General features: G+C 42.3%; 1 protein-coding gene across 1 annotated transcript in view; it reads right to left on the bottom strand.

Moving 5' to 3' along the window:
* The window catches only part of LOC144752366 (E3 ubiquitin-protein ligase TRIM39-like), a 296,195-nt gene that overhangs the window by 103,581 nt on the left and 177,074 nt on the right, over window positions 1-15,540 (bottom strand). The window lies entirely within an intron of this gene.

The following is a 15,540-nucleotide window of genomic DNA, read 5'->3' as shown; positions in this document are numbered from 1 at the left end:
GCTTGAAAGCTGTGGTTTTAAAGTCTATTAATTGCGGACCTCTCATTCAGCCCTGAGCAGGCTGTGTTAAAATGTATAATTAAGTATGCCTTTCGTTGGAGGAGCGTTTGTTCCATAACACCACCTCTGTGGTTTGGTTTGATGACACTCAGTACTGTCCACGTGAGATCTTTTTCAGTGTGTCGCAATCCTTGGAAGTGAGCAACGAAAGATGCGTTAGGTACATTCTTTTTAATCCTTGATCGCTGTTGTGTTATTCTCTGTCTGATCGCTTGTGTAGTTTTCCCAATTTATACCAAAGGGATTGGACAAAAAAAACGCATAGACCACATTCTTGGTTCTACAATTAGAGAATTCTGTATGCTTCCACTTGTGTGTTCCATTCACAAATTCGTCTCCCTCTACCGTTGAATCACTAGTGACATGTGCCACATTTGTGGTGTCCGGCTACCGGCGGTAGGTTCAAGAAAGGACGTAACGACTTTGATTTTTTGGGAGGTTCGTCCGCTGCCCATATGATTCATCGGCCAATACTTGTGTTCTTCTTTAGTACGAACAAGGGAATTTGAAGGTTTGTATTTATTTCCTTCACCAAGTGCCAATTATGGCGAATGATTTTCTTAAATGAGTTGGTATACGGGCCAACTGTGGAAACACATACTATGCGTGTCATAGGGTTTTTGGGTTGTTTATGCAGAAGTACTTCACGTGGCATGAGCCGCGCCTTTTTACACAAGTGTTTCAAAAGTTTACTTGGATACCCCTTCTCCTTTAATTTCTTTGTCAGCACATTTTAATGGATCTCATAGTCTTCTTTACGTGTGCAATTGCGCCATACACGCAAGTACTGGCCATATGGTAGATTTGCCTTGAGACTTTTTGGATGATGACTTTGAAAGTGGAGTGCTGTGTTTTTGTCCGTGGGTTTCGTGTATAAGGTTGTGATCAATCCATCAGCAGTAGGTCGTACCTCCACATCCAAGAATGTAATACTGGTTATGCTATGAGTCAAACTGAATTGAATGTCTGGATTACAGTCATTTAACCATACATGGAAATTAAGGAGTTGTTCTTCCGTTCCAGTCCAGACACACCATACATCATCGATGTAGCGGTACCATTGGGCCAAGAATGCACTGTAGAGGTTGTTTTTATACACGTGGCACTCTTCATATCTCGCCATATACAGGACGGATATCTCCGGCGTGAAGGGACAGCCCATGGCGGTCCCTTTCACCTGGAGGAAGAAAGCATTTTCAAACTTAAAGTAAGTCAGCTTTAATGCCAGGGCTGCTAGGCCAACAATGAATTGAGTAGGGATCTGATGAGGGCGTTCCCTGCTTTCCAAATAAGAGCCCAGGACATCCAGCGCATCTTCCTACTATGGGAATTACAGAAATAAAATATTGTATGCCGGGTCTCAATTCATTTAACTACAAGCACCACCAATCTCCTTTGCTCATCAGCGTTATACGAATGGATAAATATGTTTGAAATTTACAAACTCTAGAAACACAGCCTGCAACACACTGCGACACAAGCAGTTTGGGTAACATGATATGAGCTACTTCAGTTCAGTTCAAACGTCTTTATTCGAATATTTCATCATAAAAGACATCCATAACAGGGTATACCACAATAGAATAAAATATAATATAAAAATACCACAATATTATCACAAAAACATGATACAATACATCATAGATCACCACAATTAATAAAACAGTATTAAATCAGAAATAGACGTGAGAAGAAAAGATAATAATAAAACCGTTGATTCAATCATTTAACACATGGGTGCCTACTCTAATAATCCACATCCACCCCAAAAATTTGGCAACCGAAATTGCCACAAGTTCAGATGTATTAGTCCTCAACAGCCAAACTGCGTCCTGCGCCACCCGGGTTCCCAAGGTTTTACAAATTGGTTTCAGCCACTTTAACCGGGGCGATCTGTAGGCTGGGCAAACAAAAAGAACGTTGCCTATGTTTTTTTTTAGTCCCTACACCAAGGACAAAATTCATTGGACTGCCCCCACCATTTGGATGTAAAGGATCTTACTGGCAGCGACCCAATTCTAAATTGATGGTATAATTTCCTGTCGCTACTCTTCGTAATAAGATCCCAATAATCCTCCAATGAAGGATCCAATTTGTGTGTCAGAAATCTACCGGTCAAAGTGGGACGGTTAAACTGAATAACAAGTTTATTTCGAAGAGACGCCCAATATAGTGCTTTGAAATCACTTTTTGATGGAAAAATACTAATGTCAGGCACATGCCAAAGTTGGCCAAGGCCCATATTTTCCAGGATAGATCTTACAGTTCTAAACCATGGGATGTTACCTGAGCCTAATATGGATCTTAGCTCGGCAATTTCATTAGCAAATCGGGCTAGTTCGGGAGTTGTCCATATTCTTCTTCACAAAGCAGCAGTCCTAAACCGGGCAACATCATCAATAGAATGACAACCTAAGTCAATTAGCAAAGGTATCATAGGACTACATAGGGGCAGGCCAACCAAGTTGCGCAAAAATTTGTATTGAATCTTGACCAAAGTGGAGAGATCCGCATGGCCCCATAAGTCCGCACCATACAAAATGGCCGAACTTATTTTAGCGTTATATACTTTTAATACTGGGCCAATCCTTTTCGTAAGGGAGGATCTCTGCTCCTTGATCAAACACCCAGTCAATTGCGCAAACTTTAAGGAAAGTGCATTAAACTGCACCTTCCATCTAAGCCTACTATCCAAAACCATCCCAAGGTAGGTCATGGACTCCACCTGCTCTAACTCTTGACCATTCATGCTAACCCTACCTTTCAGTGGCTTACTTTTGGTAAATACCATAAATGTAGTTTTGCTTACATTGACCTGAAGGTCGTTGTGTATACAAAATACCTCAAATCTATCTAAGGCAGTTTGGAGCCCCTTCTGCGTTTTAGAGAGGATGAGGGTGTCATCTGCAAAGATAAGAAGTGGAAATGTATCTCCGCCTAGGGCCGGGGCGTCTGTTGGAGTGTTCACAAAATACTGCACGACCCTGTTAATAAATAACAAGAACAGCGTTGGTGCAAGTACACACCCCTGGCGAACCCCATAGGTTACAGGGAATTTCTTGGTGACCTCCCCCTGCATACCCCATCTAACCTTCATGAAGGCGTATGACAATATCCAGCAAATCGTGCGGCATTCCCATAGTTCTCAAGGCTTCCCATAACTTATGTCTTGGGACAAGATCAAAAGCTGACTTGAGATCTACGAATGCCGCATAAATAACTCCTCCACCCAGGGTGACAACCTTCCAATAGATTAATAAGAATCTAAGCACCTAGTCGATGGTACTGACACAGGGTCTAAACCCAGCCTGCATAGGAGATAAAACATTCTCAAGATCCATCCACGCATAGATTCTTGACAACACCATCCTCGCAAAAAAATTCTGTATTGCGTCTATTAAGCTGATGGGGCGATAGTTCCCAGGTACAGACCGATCCCCTTTTTTAAATATAGGTAGGATTTCCGCCCCTCGCCAGGAGTCCGGAATGGGAGCCCCATTTACAATGGCGTTAGCTAATATGGTAAGGTATGGCACCCAATTCAAGGGGTCATATTTAAATAGATCCGCAGGGATACAGTCCATGCCGGGAGCCTTACCTGCCTGAACTAGTCCCAACGCAGTCTCTGCATCCTTGTTAGTAAACATACAAGTTAAACACGGACTATGTGGCAATGGGGGTATAGGTTCTACAACAATGACCGATGTAAGGTCAGGACACCTAAACTGTGATGCAAAGTAATCGAACTTGGGAGTCTGTGGAGCTACCCCATTTGATAATCTGCCAAAACTTGCTCTGATTCTCCGCCTTGCTAGCCTCCAAGAGCTCAGACCAATAATGGTCGTCCCATTCTTTCTTTGCAATTTTTTGGACTTTTTTATATTCTAATCTGGCTATTCTAATGTCACTTAAAACCCGGGATCTTACAGCTTTAACTAAAAAGCTATAAGACTGCCGACAAGATTTATTATACCAATTATTCCTCGGGACAGGTTTTTTCCCAGGTATGTAGCTTTTGGAGAATAATGATTTTAGGGAAGTAAAAAGCTGCTCATGAAGCAAACTTATATGTGCAAGGTAATCCCCAGAGTCAACCAAGGCCTGGAAAGCACACAAGGTGGAGGAGACTTTCTGAGATATTAAATCTAGTGATCCTGGGTAATAAACTACTCTACACCATCGAACTGTGCGCTTGTCGTTTGTTAAAAAAGCTTCCGCTGTAGTACATTCAGAGTCCCTATTGCACCTCTGACTGCCATCAAGTTTCAAGCTAGCGACTCGGCGGGTTTTGGTCACTCTCGGGGCGGGCTATGATTATCATGTCCACAAGTAGCGACCAAAACTCCGCTTTAATCAAAATATAGTCAATTCTACTTGTGCTGGTTCCATTGTCAAAAGTAGCCCGACCTAGCTTGTCAGAACATGTGTGCCCATTAGCAGCTCTCAGCCCCCATTCAAGGTACAAACCTAGCCAATGTAATGCAGCCTCAGTCCCCCTTTTGATAGGTTTGAGATCCAATTGTGGGACTTTCCACAATGCATCTTCTTCTGCCAAAATATCCTCACCCTCACTAGGGAGGGGTTCGAAGGTGCAGTTAAAGTCCCCTGCCACGAGAACAAACTTATCCCTGCCAATAGAATCTAATAAGAGATCTAACTCAGTAATAATTCTGGGACTACGCCCTCCAGGGAGTCCTCTGGCATAAATACCAACAATAAAGATCTCCAAATAGCTGGGCCTGTAAAGTTTAATCCCGATGATGTCTAAGCTGCTTACTAGTACTTTTGTGGGCTTGTAATGGAGTGATTGCTTCACTCAATTAACAAGGCCACCAGACGCTCTACCCCGAGTGCCCTTAATAGCAGGTTTATAAAAATTGAGATACCCCAATCTATAGATGGGGTCGGTGGCCCAACTTTCCTGAAATATAAGGATGTTGTGGTCATCCACAAATTCCGCCCACTCCCCTATGGCTATTTTACTAGCTAGCCCTGCAATATTCCACTACAAGATCTTAAGTGGTAGGGCTTGGGCGATGACTTGGGGCAGAACTTCCACCTGCGGAATGGGGCCTATAGACCGCCCCTCCTCCAACGTGGAAAAGCCAAATAAGCTCTCCAAAGGATGGCTGTCCAAATGAGGACCGCCCACCCCCTCAACTTCCTGCCTACCCTCCCTATCCAAACCATCACTACAAAAAGATGACTTCACCCCAGTGAAATCGACAACTACTAAACCGTCAGCCAACACAGCCATCCCCAGAGGATCCATACTATTTACTATTTAGCTGAATAGCCAAAGTGACTCCAGAGTAACAGGTGGGTCAGTCCACCCCCTCCAGTCCCATAAGGGACTCAAACCTGTTCCTTAGAGGAATGAGGTGCCCCATCCTATCCATATGGCGACCATCATACATACTACCTCTATGTGGAGGAAGAGCTGGAATAAACGGCCCCTGTCCTGAACTAGGATAAAAATAGTCAAGGGCCAGGGATTGGATGTCACCAACTCTGCCAAACCTGGGTTTTCTACAGATACGGTTCACCACCCAGGGATCCCTAAAATTCACGATTACGCAATCCCCCTCTAGGTCCTTTGGGCAGTGTCCCACCCAACTCACCCTTCTGACACCTAAGATCTCTGTATTACATAAGGGAGGAAGTGGCATATTCTTATTCAGCCAATAGATGACTTTATTTTTCAACTCCCTCAGGGATTCCGTATTTCCGTATTCTCCACCCCCAAGCCTGGGACTCCAACCAAAATAGTCGTGTAATGTGCGGACTCTACGGGGAGGTTTATACAAGGGAGCAGATGGTTGTTAGTCCCCTTCCCTGAGGTGTGATGCCTATTAGACCGGGGACCAGACAATATTTCACGTGGGGCTGGCTGCAATCTTGACTGTATGACAGGTTGAGGACCAGGCACCCCACCCAAAGCTAAGCCCCCACCCTTGGTAGCCCTAGACTTATCTTCTCCTGTAGTGCACTTTATTTCGCGGACTGGCTTAGACGAAATCTTAGGCTTAACGGGTAATGGCTGTTTAACCGGGCCAATACCGCTACCTGTACTCACTTTATTCGCTGGGCATTCCCTTCCTTTAGCTAATCTCTCCAAAGTTCTGGAGTTACCAGTGACTAACTGTTCGAACAAGTCTAATTTCGAGCTAATCATTCTGGTCCTCTCCAATAACAGAAGCAATAAGGATTCAACAAGAAACTCAATTTTCCCCAATATGAGCTACTTAAACACTAAATTCATGTAAACAATATGTGTCTTCAACTACACACTCGCGACGCGAAAATGCTTAAGCAGGTATTCCTGCTATCGGCAATCACTTCTGCATTGTTGAATTGCTGCCAGATAGAGAGAGACACTGCCAGAGAGCGAAGACTTGTAAGCAGGCAAGTACTTCTGTAATAAATATATGGGCAACATGTAGTAGACTCATGCACAGCGATCGGCCTTAGGTGCTCACAAGTAAATTTATAATTTTGTTTTTTAGAAATAAAACACACAAACGTGTCTCCAAACAGTAACACAGGACCAATTAGCAAAGAACACAATGAGTTATGGTGTCTCTCTTTTTTACTGTTGCGCAAACTGCTATAAATCTCAATGCCGCAGGCTACGGATAGACGCATTGATAATGCTTTACATAATTACATTTCAGGTGCCGTTTACACAACGTGTATGGGGCTCCAGCATGCTTGTTTAAACTTGGAACTATGTCAGAACTGAAAGAATCCCAAACATAAATTGTGGGCACTGCCCACGCGTAATTCATCCTCAGTGAGGTATGCCCTTACTATAATGAATACACTGCACTCATTGACGTCTTGATTTCAACAATTTAACCACAGCATGTGCTAATGGTTTATGTTTTATAGGTTGCCTCTAAGGCTTGATTCTACATGACGTTTGACTGAATCCATTACCAGAACCATAGTTTGGCAATTCTCATTTTACACAAAAGGCAAGTTGAAAATGGATGGCAGTGCTCATTAGACGCACAAGCCGAGGCTCGTGGGTGACGTTTTAATGGAATGCCTTCATATTAGAGTCAGTTGGTTTGTAGTAAATGCCCCAACCTTTCTCTACCTTTCAGAAATTCCCTACATCAAGCGACTTTGCTTGCTAATCACTGATAAACACAGCACCCGGGATCAACACCCATGAATGGTAAGAAAACTTCTTTAACCCTAGGGCTCTGGGCAATCGGAATACAGGGACCCTCAGCTGATGCAAACTTTTCTCATTTTTATAATATTGTAGTGTCTGATCTGTCCTTGTCCTGAGGAGAACCATAAAAGAAAAACAGGGTTCTGAAACGCTTTGACCTACTCCTGCTAACCGAAATCACCCTCATTCTACTGATTAAACCCAGTGTACGAACAAGACAATGTGCCTGTTGTAAATGTTTTATCAACTAGTGGTGGATGGCAGGCTGTTAGTTTGTGAACTTATAAATAGTTTGATGCCACCATTATTCTAGTGTCAATTTTAGGACTGATCAATCTGTTTATTGTGTTAGTTTTTGTAATGTTGTGTTCCTTTTTGGTCATTTATGTGTTGAATTACATATGTGCTGTATTTTGTTGATGTACTGTTGATTGTTTCTAAAAATGTATTGTCTTTCTTGATAACGTGATTTAAATGGTCAAGATATCTAATAATCAAATGAAAAATAGAAAGGGGAAATAAAGACACCTAACCACTTTAGTTGTGAAAGGGTTTTTGAATACTTAAATGCATGCCCAAACACCTTATTGTTGTAAATTGGCACAAATTACAGCAGTGGAAGATACCAGGGACCCTGTTGGGCCTAGTGATGAATCTCCATAGTGGCAATTGGGTTCAGATTGAGTTTGATGGGTGTGGGAGTCTGACTTGGAAAATTCCAGTTGAGAACAGCTTGCGGCAGAGGTGCGTTTTAGCACCACTGCTATTTAGCTTGTATATTGCAGACCTTCCCGATATGCTATGTACTACGCACAGTGTTTCATCAAAGTTTGGAGGAAGACACATTAGTTGCCTCATGTATGCAGACGATCTGCTGTTTATGGATCTTACACCTATTGGGTTGAATTGGAAACTAAATGCCCTAAATGCCCATTGCCTTAAAAACAAGCTAACAATACCTGTTGATAGGACTAAAACATTGTTTTATGCCAAGAGAAAAAGGATATTTGCATTTGGTTCTTGGTATTGTACGATTAGAGCAGGTTAGAGTATAAATATCCAGGCCTAACCTTCTCAGATGATTTTGAGGTGGAATAAACAAATGGCTGCTCGAAGGCTTGCCTCGTACACAGTAGTGAATGGGGTGAAAAGGTTTGACCATAAATTTGGCAGTCATACCTTGGAGCCACTAATCAAAGAGTAAGCTCATTTCACAAGCCTTATATAGAGCAGAGGTGTTGACTTTGGACAGGCGAGTCATATGGGAAAGGTTAGAAGGAACTTCTCTAACATTGCTTCTTGATCTCCCCAAGAATTCTATGATACAAGCTGTAAGGAGGGAACTGAGAACTCCAGCCTGCAGTGTGCTGGCTGATGCCAGAACCTTGTGCTTTTTAGTTGCTCTTAAAATTTGGCCTCCATGTAGCAAACTGTCTGAGCAAATTTTACCGGAGAGGATGACATCTATCTCTGGAGAAGGAATCCTGTGACAATAATGCAAAAGAGTTTGAATGATTCGGAGAAGTGTATAGAAGATGAGGACGTGGTTTTGATTAACTAGATAAAGAGCTCACTCAGGCTAAGTGCCATAGAAACCAGTTGGAAAGAGGATCTGTGCTATCTGAAAACTAAGACCTTAGCTATTCCTTTCATACCTTCACAGGAGAGCACAGATTTGTTCCCATACCTATATATTATCTCAGACTTGGGCATGCCGAATGACGTTTTGTGCTCTAGGCTGGGACTTGACCCTGGGTGATGTATTAAAGGATTTAAATCAGAGGTGGTTAAGAGCAATAGCCAGTGCCCCTTTAGGAGAGGGAAGAAAAACTCAGTGAGACATTTATTGTTGGATTGTTTATTCTTCATGGAGAAAAGGAAAAAGATTCTTCAGCCTGTGTTTAAAACATATGGGATCCAAACCGGAGAAGCGGGGCTAGAGCTGTTTTATAACCTTAGATTTCGAGATGTAGCTATCACTGTTGGTCAACACTTGTGTAAAATCATAACAGCACAAGTGGCACTATCTTCTCCATAGGGTTGAAGATCGAGGTCTCTATGGATGTAATACCATTCAGCCAGCTGATGTTAAGCAAATCAGTGGATCCCCAAATAGGAAGGTTGTGAAAAGCTGCTATGCATATTGCACTTTAGAATCCTGTGTGGGGAAAATGTATAATTTGATGCTGGTTAAATACATTACACTTTAAAATGTTATTGCTGCAGACTGTATCGTTCTTATGTTGACCATTTTCTTTTTTAATATTTTTAGGGAAAGGTTCCAAATATTTACGAGTTTTGGATTGTAGATTGTATTGAGTTAGGGTTTAATGATATTTAGCTGAAGTGGAATAATCTGCAAGTAGTGTGTTTTAGATTATTATAACTGAGTACTTTTTTATGCCTTTTCTTTCTTTTATGAAAGTGTTTGTAATATTTCAATAAGAATATATTTCTTGGAAATAAAGTACTGTGAATTGAATTGACTGAAAGTGCACTGGGTCCCTGCTAACAAGGTCCCCATTGCCAGTGCTCTTTCCTTGGAAACAAGGTAAATGTCCTATTGTAACCCAATTCTGTGCTGCGAATAAACCTATCAACTACGAAGGATTTCCTGTCTGATTCATCTTTGTTCATTTGTAACAAATTGACAAGGACTTTAGAACCCATGTATGTCCTTAGTAAATGGTACTCAAGACATGAGTATTAAATGGTTTCCTTCAAGGACTTCAGCATGTATTATGGCACCTTAAGGGATCCACACCCAAACAGAATGCAGACTGAGTGAGAGGGGGGTTACATTCAGTAAAATAAAGATGATGGGTCCTTGTTGTAATGTTCATGTAGTATATTTATTCTTGAGATTAGATAGAAGGTACAGCATTCAAGTAGGGATGTAATATGGTAAGAAACCCCACCGGGAGCAGATAACTTCCTGCTCAGCCTCCAGGTAACTGATAAATCCCTTGAACAGCAACAGGTAGAATCTTGGATGACATCACAGAGACATCACATAGACAAGCAGACACTAACACTAAGGAGGGACAAAGAGAGAGGAAGAGCACAAAGAGAGAGGAAGAGCACAAAGAGAGAGGAAGAGCAGGATATAACACACCTCCCTCCTTTAATTGAAAAAGGTTGTACAAACACCGTAAGCTAACAAAAGAATGTAAGCTTGAATGAAATGAAAACTGAACATCTCAATACAAATGAGCAAAGGTACGGTATGGCTCAGTACCGTAGATAGAAAATGAAATATCAACTCCTCAAATTCGAATATTTTCGATTCCTCCAAAATAAAGCACAATAAAATGACCCCAACTCCTCAAAGTAAATACATGAACTCCTCTAAACATAGAGCACAGTAAAAGTGGTTCATGACAATACGTCTCTTCACAGAAAATGCACAACTTATCTACCAATAGAATAAAACTGAGACCATGCAGCTCCTCACAGTAAGTAACAGAAAATCAGCAATAAAACTGAGCCCTGCAGCTCCTGACAGTAAATAGATGAACTCCTCTAACCATAGAGCACTATAAGTGGTTCATCTGAAATGACAATAAAATTGAGCCCCTATGGCTTCTAATAGCAAGCACATGAACACCTCTAATAATAGAGCACTATAAAATGGTTCATAACAGAAATAAACATCAAAATTGAGCATCACTCTAGCTCATCATCACTAAGAATGAAAACAAACTGGAGCACCTCAACATAGTTGAGCACACATGACCCCAATAACGCCTACAAATTACCACCAAATTGAAAGCAAATGAGCACCTCAACAAAGGTTGAGCACAAACGTGGCTCCAGTAAAGTAGGCAATAATAGAATAAATTATTTCAAAAGGCATCACTTGCAAATCCACACAGAAAAGAACATGTAACAGCATACATACATAACCTAGGAACAGAATTCTAAGCATTGAGCATATAAATCGATATTTAGCACTTCACAGTACTTAGAAGAAATGCACTCAAGGGTAAATTACAGCGCAAACTACACATTGCATGAATTAGGAAATATGCTAAATTGTACACAACATCTTAAACATAACAAATCAAAATAATAAAAGTAGTCACCGTTGTCATTTGAATGAAGGGAGACACAAACAGCTCTGTAGAAATCTCCATGGGAAAATGTAAAGAAAATCAAACAGTACCTTGTTGGAGAACACCCTTTTGTTTAAGGAAAATAAATAAATAAATCATGAAACAGCAAACACCGGTGAGCGATCTCTCACCCGGGTTTTAGATCCAAACGTAGTGAAATGGTGTGCAGATCAAGTTCTCGAAGTCAGGGATGTAGACAGACTCCCAAATGGTGTAGAGCCAAGCGCTGGCATTTGAATTCCAGACGACAGTGCACAAATATCGAAGATTGGAAGTTAAAGAAGAAAACCCGTAGTGCTGCTGACAGAGAAGTTGACAAAAGTACACACCAGAAGTAGACGTAGTACTGCTGCAGAGTATGCTCAGGACGTGGTTGGCAGTACATGTTTTGTGGTGGTACATTTCTTGACGCCAAGCTGGGTGGCTCAAGGCATGTAGAAGCATGCAGGCGTCGATAAGCAGCAGAACAGGCGTCATGGAGGAACGAGGAGAGAAACACGTAACAGAAGCACTCTGTCTCCACTCGACGCTAGAAGTAAGGTGAGTGTGCTCTGGAGCTCGAGCCACATCTTTATTTTTAAATTTTGAAAAAGACAGTTGGCAAGAAATAGGCATCAGGTCTCAGCGTAGGCCACACAGCAAGCCAAATAACAAAGTAGAATAGCCGTCTCTTCACTCAAACTGCCAGTGCACAACCTCCAAGGTACCGAAACACGGAGTTCACACAGATTGATGCAAGCAGACTTTATTTTTAATTGCAGGTTGTAACGGTCCCAGTAAGTAGAGCTTTTGTGAACAGGAGAACTTTAAACAGCAGGTTGGCACAAGTTGCGCAGGCATTAAACTGAAGTCACAAAGTGAGCTGACAATCATTTAAACAGCAGATTCCAGAAATAGCACAGGCACACTTTCATTTAAACAGGAGGTTGCAGAAGTAGCACAGGCACACCTAGAACAGACAGCAGCAGCAACGTTACTCACGTAAAACGCTGACTCACTAGATGAAAACAGGGAGCCCTTTAAGTTTCCTCTAGTGTCAGATGATTTAGTAGTAGTATTACTTCAGCAAAGGTTATTCCAATGCTCTGGGTTGAGGCTGTCGGTTGGATTCAGACACCGGTGGGGTACCCAGAAGCAGGGAAGTAACTTTAAATGTTTCTCTTCTTGTCTTTGGTTGCAATTATGTCCTTTTTAAATTCAATGAAGTCCTTTTTCTTTTAAATGGGTCCTTTTTTACCTCGTCGCCAGTGTTAAATTCAGTAACATAAAGATGATGGGTCCTGGTTGTAATGTTCAAGTAGTATATTTATTCTTGAGATTAGATAGAATGTACAGCATTCAAGTAGGGATGTAATATGGTAAGAAACCCCACCGGGAGCAGATCACTTCCTGCTCAGCCTCCAGGTAACTGATCAATCCCTTGAACAGCATCAGGTAGAATCCTGGATGGCATCACAGAGACATCACATAGACAAGCAGACACTAACACTAAGGAGGGACAAAGAGAGAGGAAGAGCACAAAGAGAGAGGAAGAGCAGGATATAACAAGGGGGCAAACCATTCTGAAAGCACAACTGTCTGCCATGCCAAGGTACACTGCATATGCTTTATGTCAGTCACTCCTACAACTTGCCTTAGAGCCCTGAGGCAGGGTGCATTATATTATATGTGAGGGCACATCTGCATGAGCAGTTAGGCCCCAGTGATGTCGCGTTCCATTGCTAGATATGGCAAGTGATCAGTCAGCCATCTTCAAGACAAGTACTGGGCACTGTTAATTACGAGTTACCCAGCTAGATAATGGTTTCACTGAAACTAATCGTGTTTGGTATCAAACACCTTGTCTTAATAAATCTCTACAGATGTCATTACTAGATTTATTATGACATGCACCCATCGGACACCTTAGAGGTGCCCCCTGAAAACCAATTAGTCCTCAGTGTGCTGCCTGCCACCATAAATTGGATTTTGACCCCTTGTAAGTTAGAGACAGCACTCTCAGAGGCAGAATCAATGCCTGCTCAGGTGGAGGGTGGTCACACCTCCACCAGGAAGATGGCTAGTGAATTAGCATATTGTACAAAGACAAGAGAACCCAATGTAATTAGTCAGAGACCTTTGGGTGCAAATTATTTTGTAGAAAGAACAGTCAAGGAAAGTACATATAGAGATACAATGATGTCTATATTTTGCTGTCTAACTGGACAAAACCCCTTAGTATGAATTATTTAAATGAAAAACATACAAGTGGGGTCATATATCCCATAAATGAACTAAAAGCGCAGGCATTTATAGTGGCTTGGCCAAAAACACAAGTTCACAATATGCCAAGAAAGATTACATTACATCACCATAGCACATCATGGTAAATATTCTATAAGGTTGTGCCAAGGTGATCTCAGTATTCTGCTTTGAGGGATCAAAATGTTTTCGGCTGTTCTCACCTTGACACAACTGTATAAAATATTTACCAAGATGTGCTATTATGATGTAATGTAATCTTTCTTGGATTCACTCGCTTGCCTCTGCAGGCACCGCAATGAAGCTGACCGGTCTGCTGCTCCTGCCGTCCCACGTACTTTGAAAGGCTCTGAAACACAGGTAGTAGTTCTGCCACTCCCTCGAGGTCTGACCTGTTCTCTCAGCAAGTTTGAGTCCAGTATCCCTCGTCAAAACTGCTGGAACCAAACTCCTGTGCACTGCATTGCTTTGCTATTGACAAGGCAGGTTGGCTCTGCACTCCAGAGATCTTCGGGCCACAAGAAGCTCCAGCCTCCAGCACCTCTTCCTGCCAAGATCTTTGTCCTCACCGCATCCTCTGCACCGTTGTCGAGGGTCTTCTCTTGCTTCAGTGGGTTCCCCTGCTTCCTCAGGGCCTGCTCTAACTCTCCTGCACTTTGTGACTCCCTTGGACCTTGCTGGTCCCAACGTTGCTCCTTCATTGTTTTCCATTTCTGTTTTTGGTGCCAAGGTTGTTGGTGGTCCTGCCAGACACCGACGGCCTCGTTCTTTACTTTTGACATAGGAGAGCTTGTGAATGGCTCCTGGTCTTCCTCAGTGTCACCTGGTCCTCACAGCTGCAGAGACAAGGTCACTCTAATCATACCTGCTTCTTTCGTAATCAGTGGTCATTGCTCTTCCATGCCTCCTGGTCACCTCCAAGTGGAATAGACTCTGTCCCCTCCGCTTGCAGGTTCTTATCTTCAAAAATCCACCCTGGAATTCGAGCAGACTCTTGCCGTCTTTGCCAGCGGCATCTTTACTGAAGTCCTCCGTAGTGATCTACTGCGTTTTCCAACGTCACATTGCACCTATGCACCTGGCTTCCCTGGTGTAGGTATTCTGGTTCCTAGGGTATCCATGGGTGTTCTGTCTCCCATGGGGTTTGTTCAGGGTCCACTGGGAAGGGTCCTTCTTCTTCCAAACTACAACCGTGGCTTTCCCTTTGACTCCTACTGAGTACGCACCTGTATTTCCACTCTGCCCTCAGCCTCTTGGGATTCCTGGGTACTTACTTGGGTAGTTCCATGTGTCTCCAGCTCTTCTGAGTCTCCTGGTCAAAGTCCCGTCTTTGGTCGCAGTTCACATTGCCCTTTCTTAGTATATCGTTTGGTCTCCCCCTGGAGACCATCATGTATTGTGCTTACTTACCTCTTGCAATTTAAGTATTATTGTGTATGTTTTGTTGATATCTCCTTCAGGCTTAGTCCTGAAGGAGTGTTAAAATAGCTTTTTTTACCAGACCTAATCATGTAGTGTAGTTTAAACGGAAAAAAAAACACACAGTATAGTGTGTAATCAATAGACATATTTGTATAACTATATCGTTTACCTACACTACATGATTAGGTCTGGTAAAACAAGCTGTTTAACACTCCTTCAGGAATAAGCCTGAAGACTGCTCTCCACAGCTACCACTTAGAGAGCTTTCTCTGGTTTTCTAAGACTACTAAAATCACTATAAGGGTTGTCTGGATTAGTGCAAGGTGCTTCACTTAATTGTGTGTGCACTATGTACTAAGCCAGCCTCCAACTATGAACCTAGGCAGCTTGGTACTACCATTTGTGAAAGGTATGATGTTGGCAATACTCCATTTTCAAATATGTCCAGTTCTTCGAGATCATTTTTAACTTTCTCTCTCAAATAGAAATAGCTAACACATACAAGTCTCCCATAAATGT

The sequence above is a fragment of the Lissotriton helveticus genome, chromosome 5_1 (assembly GCF_964261635.1).
Source record: "Lissotriton helveticus chromosome 5_1, aLisHel1.1, whole genome shotgun sequence".
In the NCBI taxonomy this organism is placed as follows: domain Eukaryota; kingdom Metazoa; phylum Chordata; class Amphibia; order Caudata; family Salamandridae; genus Lissotriton; species Lissotriton helveticus.
Note: the sequence above shows the minus strand (reverse complement) of the source record. Positions and strands in the feature narration are given on the sequence as shown.